Source organism: Scyliorhinus torazame, chromosome 3 (genome assembly GCF_047496885.1).
Source record: "Scyliorhinus torazame isolate Kashiwa2021f chromosome 3, sScyTor2.1, whole genome shotgun sequence".
Lineage (NCBI taxonomy): Eukaryota > Metazoa > Chordata > Chondrichthyes > Carcharhiniformes > Scyliorhinidae > Scyliorhinus > Scyliorhinus torazame.
In genome coordinates, this window is record NC_092709.1 from 194,194,940 (window position 1) to 194,208,468 (window position 13,529).

Below are 13,529 nucleotides of genomic sequence, written 5' to 3' on the forward strand. Positions count from 1 at the left end.
CTCTAGTCAGGAGGTTCCTGTGGAGGGCGTCTCCCAAGCTAGGGAGTCCCTGGGGTGGGGACGGGTCAGGTCACCCCCATACTTGGGGAAACGGTAGCACACAGAAAATCTGAGGGTTGGGGCTGCTTTGCGATGTGGGGATATAGGGGGCTGATTTGTGGTCCGGCAGGGGGCGGAGGTGGGGTGGGGGGGCAGCCATGCAACTTCACTATCGGGCTGCTCGCTCACAATGGCAGTCAGATAGCGGGATCCTCTCGTGAATCCCTGCTATTTCTCCCCATGCATACATTTGTGAGGCATGGGATAGTAAATGTCTTCCTGGTTTGCGCTCCCAGGAGAATGCAAATTGGTAGCAATTCTCCTCCGGCCATATGCCTCCCAAACAGAGGATCTTGCCCTCTGTCTCCCATGTCCCAAGAAATTACTAACCCAGCTCACAAGGTTCTGTTTGAATTTTGTATCTGCTTTATATGCTAATAATTTCATGTGGTACCTTATCCATATGGATGACACCCATCAACATTTCCCTGTCCACGTGTCGGCTGGGATTCTTCGGTCCAAGTAGAACCTACGGTGCGAGACTGGACAGGGCCACAAGGCCGATCGCTAACATAGGTTGCGGCATCCACCGATTCCTTTGTTGATGGAGATGAGTGGGGAAGATAGTGGCTCCCCACATCACAGGCCTGGTGCCAGTCAGTGAGTGAGACAAGTCCCTCACAGCATTGGTCGTATCTCTTTGAGATTGTGCCATGTCCCTCTGTGACCGGCCAAGGTCAGTCAGCGCCCCGCCAATGCTCTTGATGCCCTCAGCCATGGCCTTTTGTGATTGGGCCAAGCTCTGGAGTGCCGCATCATTGTTCCTGTCGGCCCGACACATATCTGCCTGTGACTGGGCCGCCATGTCCTAAGCCTCAGCCATTCACCACACAGTGTGCTCCACGCATGGGACATCTTAAGCCATGGCTCTGACATCTTGCCCAAGGTCTTCACTGCAGATGCCACCCATTCAGTGTTGGCCTGAGTACCACGCATTATCGGCACTATCCCTTGCACCTGAAGGCAGCTGGACTCCTCCAGTTGTATCTGCAGGTCCTGGAAATTCGCTGACACCCCATCCTACAAATCCTGGGTCTATGTCTACCAGTGATGGGATCATGCCCTCCAGAAGCGCAACACCTGCCTGACTACAGTTGGTTCACAAAATAACAGTAAATACAGCGCAGAAGGTAGCACAGTGGTTAGCACTGTTGCTTCACAGCACCAGGGTCCCAGGTTCATTTCCCGGCTTGGGTCACTGTCTATGCGGAGTCTGCACGTTCTCCCTGTGTCTGCATGGGTGTCCTCCGGGTGCTCTGGTTTCCTCCCACTAGTCCGGAAAGACGTGCTGTTAGGTAATTTGGACATTCTGAATTCTCCCTCTGTGTACCCAAACAGGCGCCGGAATGTGGCAACAAGGGGCTTTTCACAGTAACTTCATTGCAGTGATAATGTAAGCCTACTTGTGACAATGAAGATTATTTATTATTATTAGAAGAGGCCCTTCAGCCACCAAATCTGCACCGATACATGAAAAGCACCTGACCTACCTACCTAATCCTATTTGCCAGCATTTGGCCCATAACCTTGAATGTTATAGAACATAGAACATTACAGCGCAGTACAGGCCCTTCGGCCCTCGATGTTGCGCCGACCTGTGAAACCACTCTAAAGCCTATCTACACTATTCCCTTATCGTCCATATGTCTACCCAATGACCATTTGAATGCCCTTAGTGTTGGCGAGTCCACTACTGTTGCAGGCAGGGCATTCCACGCCCTCACTACTCTCTGAGTAAAGAACCTACCTCTGACATCTGTCTTATATCTATCTCCCCTCAATTTAAAGCTATGTCCCCTTGTGCTAGACATCACCATCCGAGGAAAAAGGCTGTCATTATCCACCCTATCCAATCCTCTGATCATCTTGTATGCCTCAATTAAGTCATCTCTTAACCTTCTTCTCTCTAACGAAAACAGCCTCAAGTCCCTCAGCCTTTCCTCATAAGGGGCGTCATTCTCCGACCCCCCGCCGGGTCGGAGAATGGCCGTTGGCCGCCGTGAATCCCGCCCCCGCCCCCGCCGAAGTCTCCGAAGGGAGAAAAGTCGGCGGGGCGTTAATGGCGCCGCTGCCGTGGAGAATGTCACGGGTCTGCGCAAGGCAGCCGATTTTCGGCCTGCCGATATTCTCCCTCCCGATGTGATGACCGTTCACGTCGACGTGAATCAAACCTCCTTTTCATCGGCGTGACCCGGTGCTCCAGGCTCACGCTGACCAGCGAGGAGGTGAGTGATGGCCTGGGGGGTTGGCTCTGGGCAGGAAATAGCGTGGCCGCAGACTGATTGCGTGAGGAGAGGTGTGTCTCGGCTTGTGTGTGTGTGCGGCGGGGGGGGGGGGGGGGTGAGTGGTTAGAGTAGGCTGGGCTCCGTGGGAGTGCCGGGAGGGGGTCCGTGCCGGGGTGGAGGTTGGGGGTTGGGGGGGGGATCCGTGCTGGGGTGGAGGTTGGGGGTTGGGGGGGGTCCGTGCTGGGGTGGAGGTTGGGGAGGGGGTCCGTGCTGGGGTGGAGGTTGGGGAGGGGGTCCGTGCTGGGGTGGAGGTTGGGGAGGGGGTCCGTGCTGGGGTGGAGGTTGGGGAGGGGGTCCGTGCCGGGGTGGAGGTTGGGGGTTGGGGGGGGTCCGTGCTGGGGTGGAGGTTGGGGAGGGGGTCCGTGCCGGGGTGGAGGTTGGGGGTTGGGGGGGGTCCGTGCTGGGGTGGAGGTTGGGGGTTGGGGGGGGTCCGTGCTGGGGTGGAGGTTGGGGAGGGGGTCCGTGCTGGGGTGGAGGTTAGGGGGTGGGGGGGGTCCGTGCTGGGGTGGAGGTTGGGGGTTGGGGAGGGGGTCCGTGCCGGGGTGGAGGTTGGGGGTTGGGGTCCGTGCTGGGGTTGAGTTTGGGGAGGGGGTCCGTGCCGGGGTGGAGGTTGGGGGTTGGGGGGGGTCCGTGCTGGGGTGGAGGTTGGGGAGGGGGTCCGTGCCGGGGTGGAGGTTGGGGAGGGGGTCCGTGCCGGGGTGGAGGTTGGGGGTTGGGGGGGGTCCGTGCTGGGGTGGAGGTTGGGGAGGGGCTCCGTGCCGGGGTGGAGGTTGGGGAGGGGGTCCGTGCCGGGGTGGAGGTTGGGGAGGGGGTCCGTGCCGGGGTGGAGGTTGGGGAGGGGGTCCGTGCCGAGGAGGGTGATGGGAGGGCAAATGAGTTGGTCCACCTGGCCAGGTGCCAGCCTCCAACAGTTGGATCCATGCGGTCCATGCCACCTGGCTGGGGGGAGGAGGGGATATGGGCAATGATGACATGTCGTCGTTCCCTCCCCCCCCCCCACCAGGCCGTCATGTTTTCAGACCATCCAGCGACGTTGGCCGCCGTGGTGGCAGCCGCTCATGTCTATGTTGCCCTGGATGAGGAGGAGGAGGAGGAGCGTGCCAGAGAGGCGGCGCAGGCTGCCGCAGAGGGGCAGGCGGCAGCCGCCCAGGCTGGAGGGACACCTGACCGACAGGACGAGGAGGGGGAGGAGGACGTCGCGGCCCCACGGCAACGGAGGCACCCGAGGGCGCCCCGTGTGTACCGGCCCCGGCAGTCATACCAGGACCTCACGGACCGGGAATGCAGGAGGAGACTCCGGATGAGCCGGCAAACCGTGGCACACATCTGCCACCTGCTGGCACACCTGTCACCGTGTGGCACTGGCGGAGGACACCCTCTCCCCGTGTCCGTCAAGGTTACGGTGGCCCTGAACTTTTATGCAACGGGGTCATTCCAGGCACCGAGTGGGGACCTGTCCGGCATATCGCAGACATCGGTGCATCGGTGCATCAGGGCAGTGACAGATGCCCTTTATGCCATGGCGCACCGCTACATCCGCTTCCCCGTGGTCCGGGCCAGCCAAGATGTCCGGGCCGTGGGCTTCTCTGCCGTTGCCGGGTTCCCCATGGTCCAGGGCGCGATCGATGGGATGCACGTCGCCGTGCGGCCACCTGCAGATAACAGGGCCGTATTCACTACTAGGAAGGGGACCTATTCGATGAACGTACAGGTGGTCTGCGACCACCGCATGATGATCCTGCACGTCTGCGCCCGTCACCCAGGCAGTGTACACGACTCATTCGTGTTGTCGCGGTCATCCATCCCCGGCATGTACGAGGGACGCCATCCCCGGCTGAGGGGCTGGTTGCTGGGCGACAGGGGCTACCCATTGCGATCGTGGCTGATGACGCCTATACGGAGGCCACGCAATGAGGCGGAGAACCGCTACAATGATGCCCATGTAGCGACAAGGGGAGTGATCGAGAGGTGCTTTGGTGTGCTGAAGATGCGTTTCAGGTGCCAGGACCTCTCTGGGGGTGCCCTCCAGTATCGGTCAGATAGGGTCGGCCGCATCATTGTGGTGTGCTGCGTCCTGCACAACATAGCCCAGCAGAGGGGCGATGTGCCGCAGGCAGAGGAGGGCGGAGTGGAGGAGCAGCAGGAAGAGGCCCAGTCCTCCCCAGATGAGGGGGATGGGGGCAATGGTCAGGGCAGACGGGGTAGACACAGGCGGGTGGCTGTCCACCGTTACCGGCTGGCCCGGGGGGCACGGGACAGACTGATAGCCGCCCGCTTCACTGACTAGATGGGCGTGGGAATCGGGTAGTATGGCCACAGACCGCACACCATGGCAACAGCCGACCACCCACACCCCCCACCCATCCACCCACCCAGCACCCTCACCCCCCTCCCCAACCCCACACACCCCACCCGCATGCACACCACCACCCCCCCCCCAATTGCCGATCCACCGGCGGCACAACGGGCCGGGCTCACCCAGTTGCGGGTGGACGCGTGTCTATCGCAGGCCATGGAGGATGATGACAACCCGCCCTGCGATGAGCTCCTGGCTCTACATCGTTGGACTATGTCTGACCCATGGCCACAGTACCACCATCCACCCGGACCATCCCTGCATGTGGCTGTGACACTGCAGCGCACGGTCCCGTCCTCTGCCCGGGGGATGTTGATGGCGGCCCAGGGAGAAGGGGGCAGACTCACCTGGGGCTGAGGTAAGACCACCCGTCACACACACACTTGCGCTCAACGTACATGACACGCCCGCACACTTTGGACAGAGCACAAAGGCAGCTTCGGTAGGTGTAACATTGACTTTAATAACCAAAGGAGTTCATGCACGTGCCCTAGCCCCTAAAACTCATCTGTGCCCTGCACCCGTGCCAACTTACTCAGTGTCTAATTGTTTGGCCTTACGGGCCCTTTGACTACGTCTACGTGGTTCCCCAGACGGTACAGCAGAACTGGAGGTGGACTCCTGTGATTCCTGCCCTCTGACACTGGATCCCTTTGGCGGCCGTTTCCTGGGGCGTCCTGGCCTAGATGGGCCAGGCTGCGGCCCGGGCGACTGGGAAGGCGAGCTGCCAGCCTGTCCTGCCCGTTGCCCACCCGATGCACCTGGGACGGAAGGGGGGGAGTCCGAGGTGTCGCGGTGTACCGGGACCTCCCCTACAGAGGGAGCCGGGACGGACCACACCACCTCCTCATCCCTCTGGGTGCCCGATGGCCCCCAGGCCTCTACATGGGTGGGGGATGCGAACGGACTGGCCATCCGACGCGCCCCCGACATCTGGCGCTGCCAGTCCTGGAGGCCCGTGCTGGTATCGACAGGGGTCTGCAGGTTTGCAGCCATGGAGCCCAGGGGGTTGTCAAACCCTGTCTGTGACAGTGCGACGCCGGCTCGCACATGGCCACTGGCGCCGATGCCCACAGCGATGGCCTGCTGAGACTGGGCCAGCCATGGCCTGCTGAGACTGGGCCAGCCATGGCCTGCTGAGACTGGGCCATGGCCTGCAGAGACTGGGCCATGGCCTGCAGAGACTGGGCCATGGCCTGCTGAGACTGGGCTATGGCGTTGAGCGCCTCTGCCATCTGGCGCTGGCACTGGCTCATGGCCTCCTGTGAGAGGGCAGCCATTTCCTGGGCCACAGGCGCCGCCTGCTCGGAAGGCCCCAGGCCACCCGCGCGGTGTCATCCTGGGTGGCACGCATGACCGGGACCACTCCCAGCTCCTGGACGCGGGTGGACTCCTCCACCTGCGACTGCAGCCGCCGCAAGCCACCCGTCACCCTATTCGCTCGTCTCCGTGTCGGTGGTTGCATCGGATCTATGTGTGGGTGTGGTAACTGCAGGAACCCGGGATCCATCTGGGCGGCAGATGTTCGCTTGGCCTGGGCTGCCCTCCGACCGCCCGGTCCCTCTGCTGCTCCTACCTCCACCTGCTGTACCGGGACGGCTGTGTTGGGCGCACCAGTGAGTGTACCAGACGCCTCATCACTAAAGTGCCCAACCGTGGTGAGTGTTTCTGCGATGGTGGAGGGTGTTGGTGACAGCAGTGGCGTTGTGTCGTGCTCTTCGTCCCACTCTGAGTCCATGGCACTTTGGGGTGGGGGTTCGTCTCCACCCATCCACTCTGAGTCACTGTCCGGTATTTCGTCTTCCCGGGTAGGGCTGTCCCGGGTAGTGCTGTCCCGGGTAGTGCTGTCCCGGGTAGTGCTGTCCCGGGTAGTGCTGTCCCGGGTAGGGGTGTCCCGGGTAGGTGTGTCCTGGATAGTGGTGTCCTGGGTAGTGGTGTCCTGGCTCGGATGTGACGGGGGCCTGTGGCTGCCCCACTCATCGCTGGGTGGTCGCTCTCGCACGTGACGGGGGTGTCGTCTCCCTGTTGCTCCAGGTCTCTCCGTCTCCCGTGGTGTGCGAGGGGCATCCTGCGGGCGTCGCATGCTGGAGGGTCCGGGTCTCTCCGTCTCCCGTGGTCTCCGAGGGGCATCCTGCGGGCGTCGCATGCTGGAGGGTCCGGGTCTCTCCGTCTCCCGTGGTCTCCGAGGGGCATCCTGCGGGCGTCGCATGCTGGAGGGTGCGGGTCTCTCCGTCTCCTGTGGTCTCCGAGGGGCATCCTGCGGGCGGTCTGCATCTGCGGGGATGGGTGCCTGGAGGTTTGGTCCTGCGATACACAATGAAGCATGCATGGTTAGACATCAGGCTGTGATCAGGTGATACGGGGGAGGGGGATATAGGGGAGGGGGGATATGGGGACGGGCTGTCGGTGGCTCACTTGCTCGTGGGCCCCTGACCTCTGCATCAGCAACCTCCCGGTCCTCAGGTCCGCCAGCCAGTTCCAGGGCCCTTTCCTCGTGTACGGTCAGTGGCCTCTCATCAGCGGGCCCTCCTCCAGTCCTCACATGCTCCCTATTGTTGTGTGCGCGCTTCTCCTGTGGGGGGGGAGGGGGGTGGCAGGGGTAAAAGGCAACAGTGTTAGGCAGGTATATGAATGCACGCCATCGGTTGCGCGTGCTTTGCAGAGGTTAAGGTTAGGGCTGGATTCACTTGGGGATATGGGGGAGGGGGGATATGGGGGAGGGGGATATGGGGGATATGGGGGAGGGGGGATATGGGGGATATGGGGGATATGGGGGAGGGGGGATATGGGGGAGGGGGGATATGGGGGATATGGGTGAGGGGGGATATGGGTGAGGGGGGATATGGGGGATATGGGTGAGGGGGGATATGGGGGATATGGGGGAGGGGGGATATGGGGGAGGGGGGATATGGGGGATATGGGGGAGGGGGGATATGGGGGAGGGGGGATATGGGGGAGGGGGGATATGGGGGATATGGGGGAGGGGGATATGGGGGATATGGGGGAGGGGGGATATGGGAGAGGGGGGATATGGGGGATATTTGGGAGGGGGGGGTATGGGGGAGGGGGGATATGGGGAGGGGGGATATGGGGGATATTGGGGAGGGGGGGATATGGGGGAGGGGGGATATGGGGGATATGGGGGAGGGGGGATATGGGGGAGGGGGGATATGGGGGATATGGGGGAGGGGGGATATGGGGGAGGGGGGATATGGGGGATATTGGGGAGGGGGGATATGGGGGATGGGGGATATGGGGGATATGGGGGAGGGGGGATATGGGGGATATGGGGGAGGGGGGATATGGGGGAGGGGGGATATGGGGGAGGCTCACCCTGCCTGCTCTGACGAGGTCGTTCACCTTCTTGTGGCACTGGGTGCCTGTCCGTGGTGTCAGGGCCACAGCGGTGACGGCCTCTGCCACCTCCCTCCACAGACGCCGGCTGTGGTGTGGGGCAACTCTGCGGCCGTGCCCGGGATACAGGGCGTCCCTCCTCTGCTCCACCGCATCCAGGAGTGCCTCCACATCGCGTGACTCGAACCTCGGGGCTGAGCGACGGCCATCCATCCAGTCGGGTGTTGTGGTCGGGTGTTCTGGTCGGGTGGGGGGGAGCTGCGCGGCCTTATGAGCCGTGACGTCGTGCAGCGCGTATGACGCTGCACGGCGTGAACCACTGCGCAAGCGCGGATCCCGTTACGTCGCTGCTAGCCCATTTCGGGCCGGAGACTATCGTCCCATTTTTATGACGTGACGCAAGTGGGATTTGCGCCGTTTTTTGCGCCGATCGGCGGACTTTCCGCCGATAACGGAGAATTTCGCCCAAGATCTTCCCTCCATACCAGGCAACATTCTGGTAAATCTCCTCTGCACCCTTTCCAATGCTTCCACATCCTTCCTATAGTGCGGCGACCAGAATTGCACGCAATACTCCAAATGCGGCCTCACCAGAGTTTTGTACAGCTGCAACATGACTTCATGGCTCCGAAACTCAATCCCTCTACCAATAAAAGCTAACACACCGTACGCCTTCTTAACAACCCACTCAACCTGGGTGGCAACTTTCAGGGATCTATGTACATGGACACCGAGATCTCTCTGCTCATCCACACTGCCAAGAATCTTACCATTAGCCCAGTACTCTGTCTTCCTGTTATTCCTTCCAAAATGAATCACCTCACACATTTCTGCATTAAACTCCATTTGCTACCTCTCAGCCCAGCGCTGCAGCTTATCTATGTCCCTCTGTAACTTGTAACATCCTTCCGCACTGTCCACAACTCCACCGACTTTAGTGTCATCTGCAAATTTACTCACCCATCCCTCTACGCCCTCCTCCAGGTCATTTATAAAAATGACAAACAGCAGTGGCCACAAAACAGATCCTTCTGGTACACCACTAGTAACTAGACTCCAGTCTGAACATTTCCCATCAACCACCACCCTTTGTCTTCTTCCAGCTAGCCAATTTCTGATCCAAACTGCTAAATCACCCTGAATCCCATGCCTCCGTATTTTCTGCAGTAGCCTACTGTGGGGAACCTTATCAAACGCTTTACTGAAATCCATATACACCACATCAACTGCTTTACCCTCATCCACCTGTTTGGTCACCTTCTCAAAGAACTCAATAAGGTTTGTGAGGCACGACCTACCCTTCACAAAACCGTGTTGACTATCTCTAATCAAATTATTCCTTTCCAGATGATTATACATCCTATCTCTGATAAACCTTTCCAATATTTTTCCCACAACAGAAGTAAGGCTCACTGGTCTATAGTTACCGGGATGTCTCTACTCCCCTTCTTGAACAAGGGGACAACATTTGCTATCCTCCAGTCTTCTGGCACTATTCCTGTAGACAAAGATGACTTTACGATCAAAGCCAAAGCTCAGCAATCGCCTCCCTAGCTTCCCAGAGAATCCTAGGATAAATCCCATCCGGCCCAGGGGACTTATCAATTTTCACACTTTCCAGAATTGCTAACACCTCCTCCTTATGAACCTCAAGCCCTTCTAGTCTAGTAGCCTGAATCTCAGTATTCTCCTCGACAACATTGTCTTTTTCCTGTGTGAATACTGATGAAAAATATTCATTTAGCACCTCTCCTATCTCCTCGGACTCCAAGCACAATTTCCCACTACTGTCCTTGACTCTGGCCCTACTCTTACCCTAGTCATTTGTTTATTCCTGACGCACCAAATGCTCATTCAGGTACTTTTTAAAGGATGTGAGGCAACCCGCCTCCACCACCTTCACAGGCAGTGCATTCCATGCCACCACCACCCCCGTGGGCTGGTTTAGCACACTGGGCTAAATCGCTGGCTTTTAAAGTAGACCAAGGCAGGCCAGTAGCATGGTTCGATTCCCGTACCAGCCTCCCCGAACAGGCGGCGGAATGTGACGACTAGGGGCTTTTCACAGTAACTTCATTGAAGCCTACTCGTGACAATAAGCGATTTTCATTTTTTTCATGTCCCCCCAAAATCTCCTGACTCTCACCTTGAACTTGTGTCTCCTTGTGACTGACATTTCAACTGATGAGAATAGCTACTGCAATGATACTACATTATCACTGCAATGAAGTTACTGTGAAAAGCCCCTAGTCACCACATTCCGTGCTTGTTTGGGTACACAGAGGGAGAATTCAGAATGTCCAAATTACCTAACAGCACGTCTTTCCAGACTAGTGGGAGAACAGCTACTCCCTATCCAGCCTGTCCATGCCCCTCATAATCCTGTGCACCGCGATCAGGTCACTGCTTAGTCTTCCCTGCTCCAATGAAAATAACTCAAGTCTATCCAAACTCTCTTCGTAACTTAAATGTTCTATCCCAGGTGACATCCCTGTGAATCTCCTCTGCACCCACTCCAGTGCAATCACATCCTTCCTTTCATGTGGTGACTAGAATTGCACACAGTACTCCAGCTGTGGCCTCATCAAAGTTCTATACAGCTGCAACATGACCTCCCTGCTTTTGTAATCTATGCCTCGATGAACAAAGGCAAGTGTCCATATGCCATTTTCACCACCCTATTAACCTGCCCACCCACCTTCAGAGATCTATGGACAAACATACCAAGTGCCCTTTGTTCCTCGGAACTTCTCAGTGTCAGACCATTCATAGCGTACTTGCTTGTTAAATTACTCCTTCCAAAGTGTATCACCTCAAATTTCATCTGCCACTTTTCTGCCCATTTGACCATCCCTTCTATATCTTCCTGTAATCCAAGACACCCAACCTCACTGTTAGCCAACTGGCCAATCTTTGTGTCATCCGCAAACTTATTGATCCTACCTTCCACATAGTTATCAATGTTGTTTCTGTAAATGATGAATAATAGGGGGCCCAGCACAGACACTTTTGGTACGCCACTGGACACTGGCTTCTGAAGTGTTGGGTACTCTGAGACACAGACGAACCAACATGGTTGCGATTGGTACAACGTAATTTTATTTCTTTTAACTATTTATATAACAAACTCTGGTACTCAGCACATGGTGACTGTCTGAGTGTCTGGCATGGAGGTCCTTGCCCTGAGCAGTCTCCTGCTGGACTGCCCAGGAAGTGTTGTGTTCCTTCTTTTTTACTGTGTATGCTCTTGTCTGTGATTGGCTGTCGTGTTGTGTGTGCTAATTGGTCCGTTGATCTGTCCATCATTATGTATGTGTGTATGTGCTGTGATGTTCACTTGAATATCATGACAGCTTCCAGTCACTAAAGCAGTCTTCTGCCATCACCCTCTGTCTTTTACAATTAAGTGAATTTTGAATCCACCATATCAAATTACCTTGTATCGCATGTGCATTTGCTTTCTTTACAAGTCTCCATGTGGGACCTTGTCAAAGACTTTACTGAAATCCATATAAACAACATCAATTGCACTACCTTCATCCACACACCTGGGGCGGGATTCTCCGACCCCCCGCCGGGTTGGAGAATCGCCGGGGGCTGGCGTGAATCCCGCCCCTGCCGGTTGCCGAATTCTCCGGCACCGGATACTCGGCGGGGGTGGGAATCGCGCCGCGCCGGTTGGCGGGTCTCCCCCGGCGATACTCCGGCCTGTGATGGGCTGAAGTCCCACTGCTGGAATGCCTATCCCGCCGGCGAAAATGAAACCACCTCTCTTACCGGCGGGACAAGGCGGCGCGGGTGGGCTCCGGGGTCCTGGGGGGAGGCGTGTGGCGATCTGGCCCCGGGGGGTGCCCCCACAGTGGCCTGGCCCGCGATCGGGGCCCACTGATCCGCGGGCGGGCCTGTTCCGTGGGGGCACTCTTTTCCTTCTGCCTTCGCCATGGTCTCCACTATGGCGGAGGCGGAAGAGACCCCCTCCACTGCGCAGGCGCGGGGATGCAGTGAGCAGCCGCTGACGCTCCCGCGCATGCACCGCACGGCAAAGCCAGTTTCGCGCCAGCTGGCGGGGCACCAAAGGCCTTTCCCGACAGCTGGCGGGGTGGAAATCAGTCCGGCGCGGGCCTAGCCCCTCAAGGTGAGGGCTCAGCCCCTCAAGATGCGGAGGATTCCGCACCTTTGGGGCGGCGCAATGCTGGACTGATTCGCGCCTTTTTTGGCGCCGACCGACGGACATCGCGCCGATTGCGGAGAATCCAACCCCAGGTCACCAATATATGGTGGCATGTGTGTGCAAGGCGCCTGGCTAACGAACACAATACAGACAATATGGCCAATAAGGTAGCACAGTGGTTAGCACTGTTGCTTCACAGCGCCAGGGTCCCAGGTTCAATGCCCGGCTTGGGTCACTGTATGTGCGGATTCTGCATATTCTCCCCATGTCTGCGTGGATTTCCTCTGGGTGCTCCGGGTTCCTCCCACAAGTCCTTAAAGACGTGGGGCAGGATTACAACAGACAAAGTGATCCAAAGTAAGTAATAAGAATTGCAGAAATGGAATAGAAACAAGAAACTTGCAAGGTATTAAAGATAACAGTAAAACATATTCAAAGGATGCCAATGGTTAAAGAGAATATGAACCTATTAAAGACAGGCTAAGGTGATAATCTAATGATTAATTAGTAAATAACAGGCTTTTCAAATATATACTGCATGTCCATTTTCACAGAGAAGGAAGTGGATGAAATAGCAGGGGCACAAAGAAAGCTTAAAAATAAATTAAGGGAAGGAATTATTTGATTTAATATGAATAAAAATGCTAATGGAGGAAATCAAAGTTTTCCAAAGCTCTAGATGTGAGAGTTGTGCCTTGAATTAGATGTCACTCATTATTTCACACAAAATTAAAAGAGAAATTGGGCAGCACAGTGGCGCAGTGGTTAGCATTGCTGCTTCACGGCAGCGAGGTCCTAGGTTCGATCCTGGCTCTGGGTCACTGACCGTGTGGAGTTGCACATTCTCCCTGTGTTTGCGTGGGTTTCGCCCCCACAACCCAAAAATGTGCAGGGTAGGTGGACTGGCCACGCTAAATTGCCCTTTATTAGAAAAAATGAATTGTGTACTCTAAATTTAAAAGAAAAAAGAGAAATCAGTAAACCATAGATCTGTAAGCTTTACATCAGTCATTTAAAAATATATTATCAGAAGCTGATTTAAAGTATGCTGAGCTAAATCATAGAGAGTCAGCATGGGTAAATCGTGGCTGGAATTTTCCATTTGAGAGAATAAGGGCACGGTTTAACTAAAAGGGAACAAAGTCCCATAGCAAACATGTTTCCCGGCGCTCACAGCAGCCACACTGCGCCACGGTGAGATGCTTTCCGGGTGAGCGCCGCGTAAATGACATCATAATTTTGTATACCTCTATCAGGTCTCCCC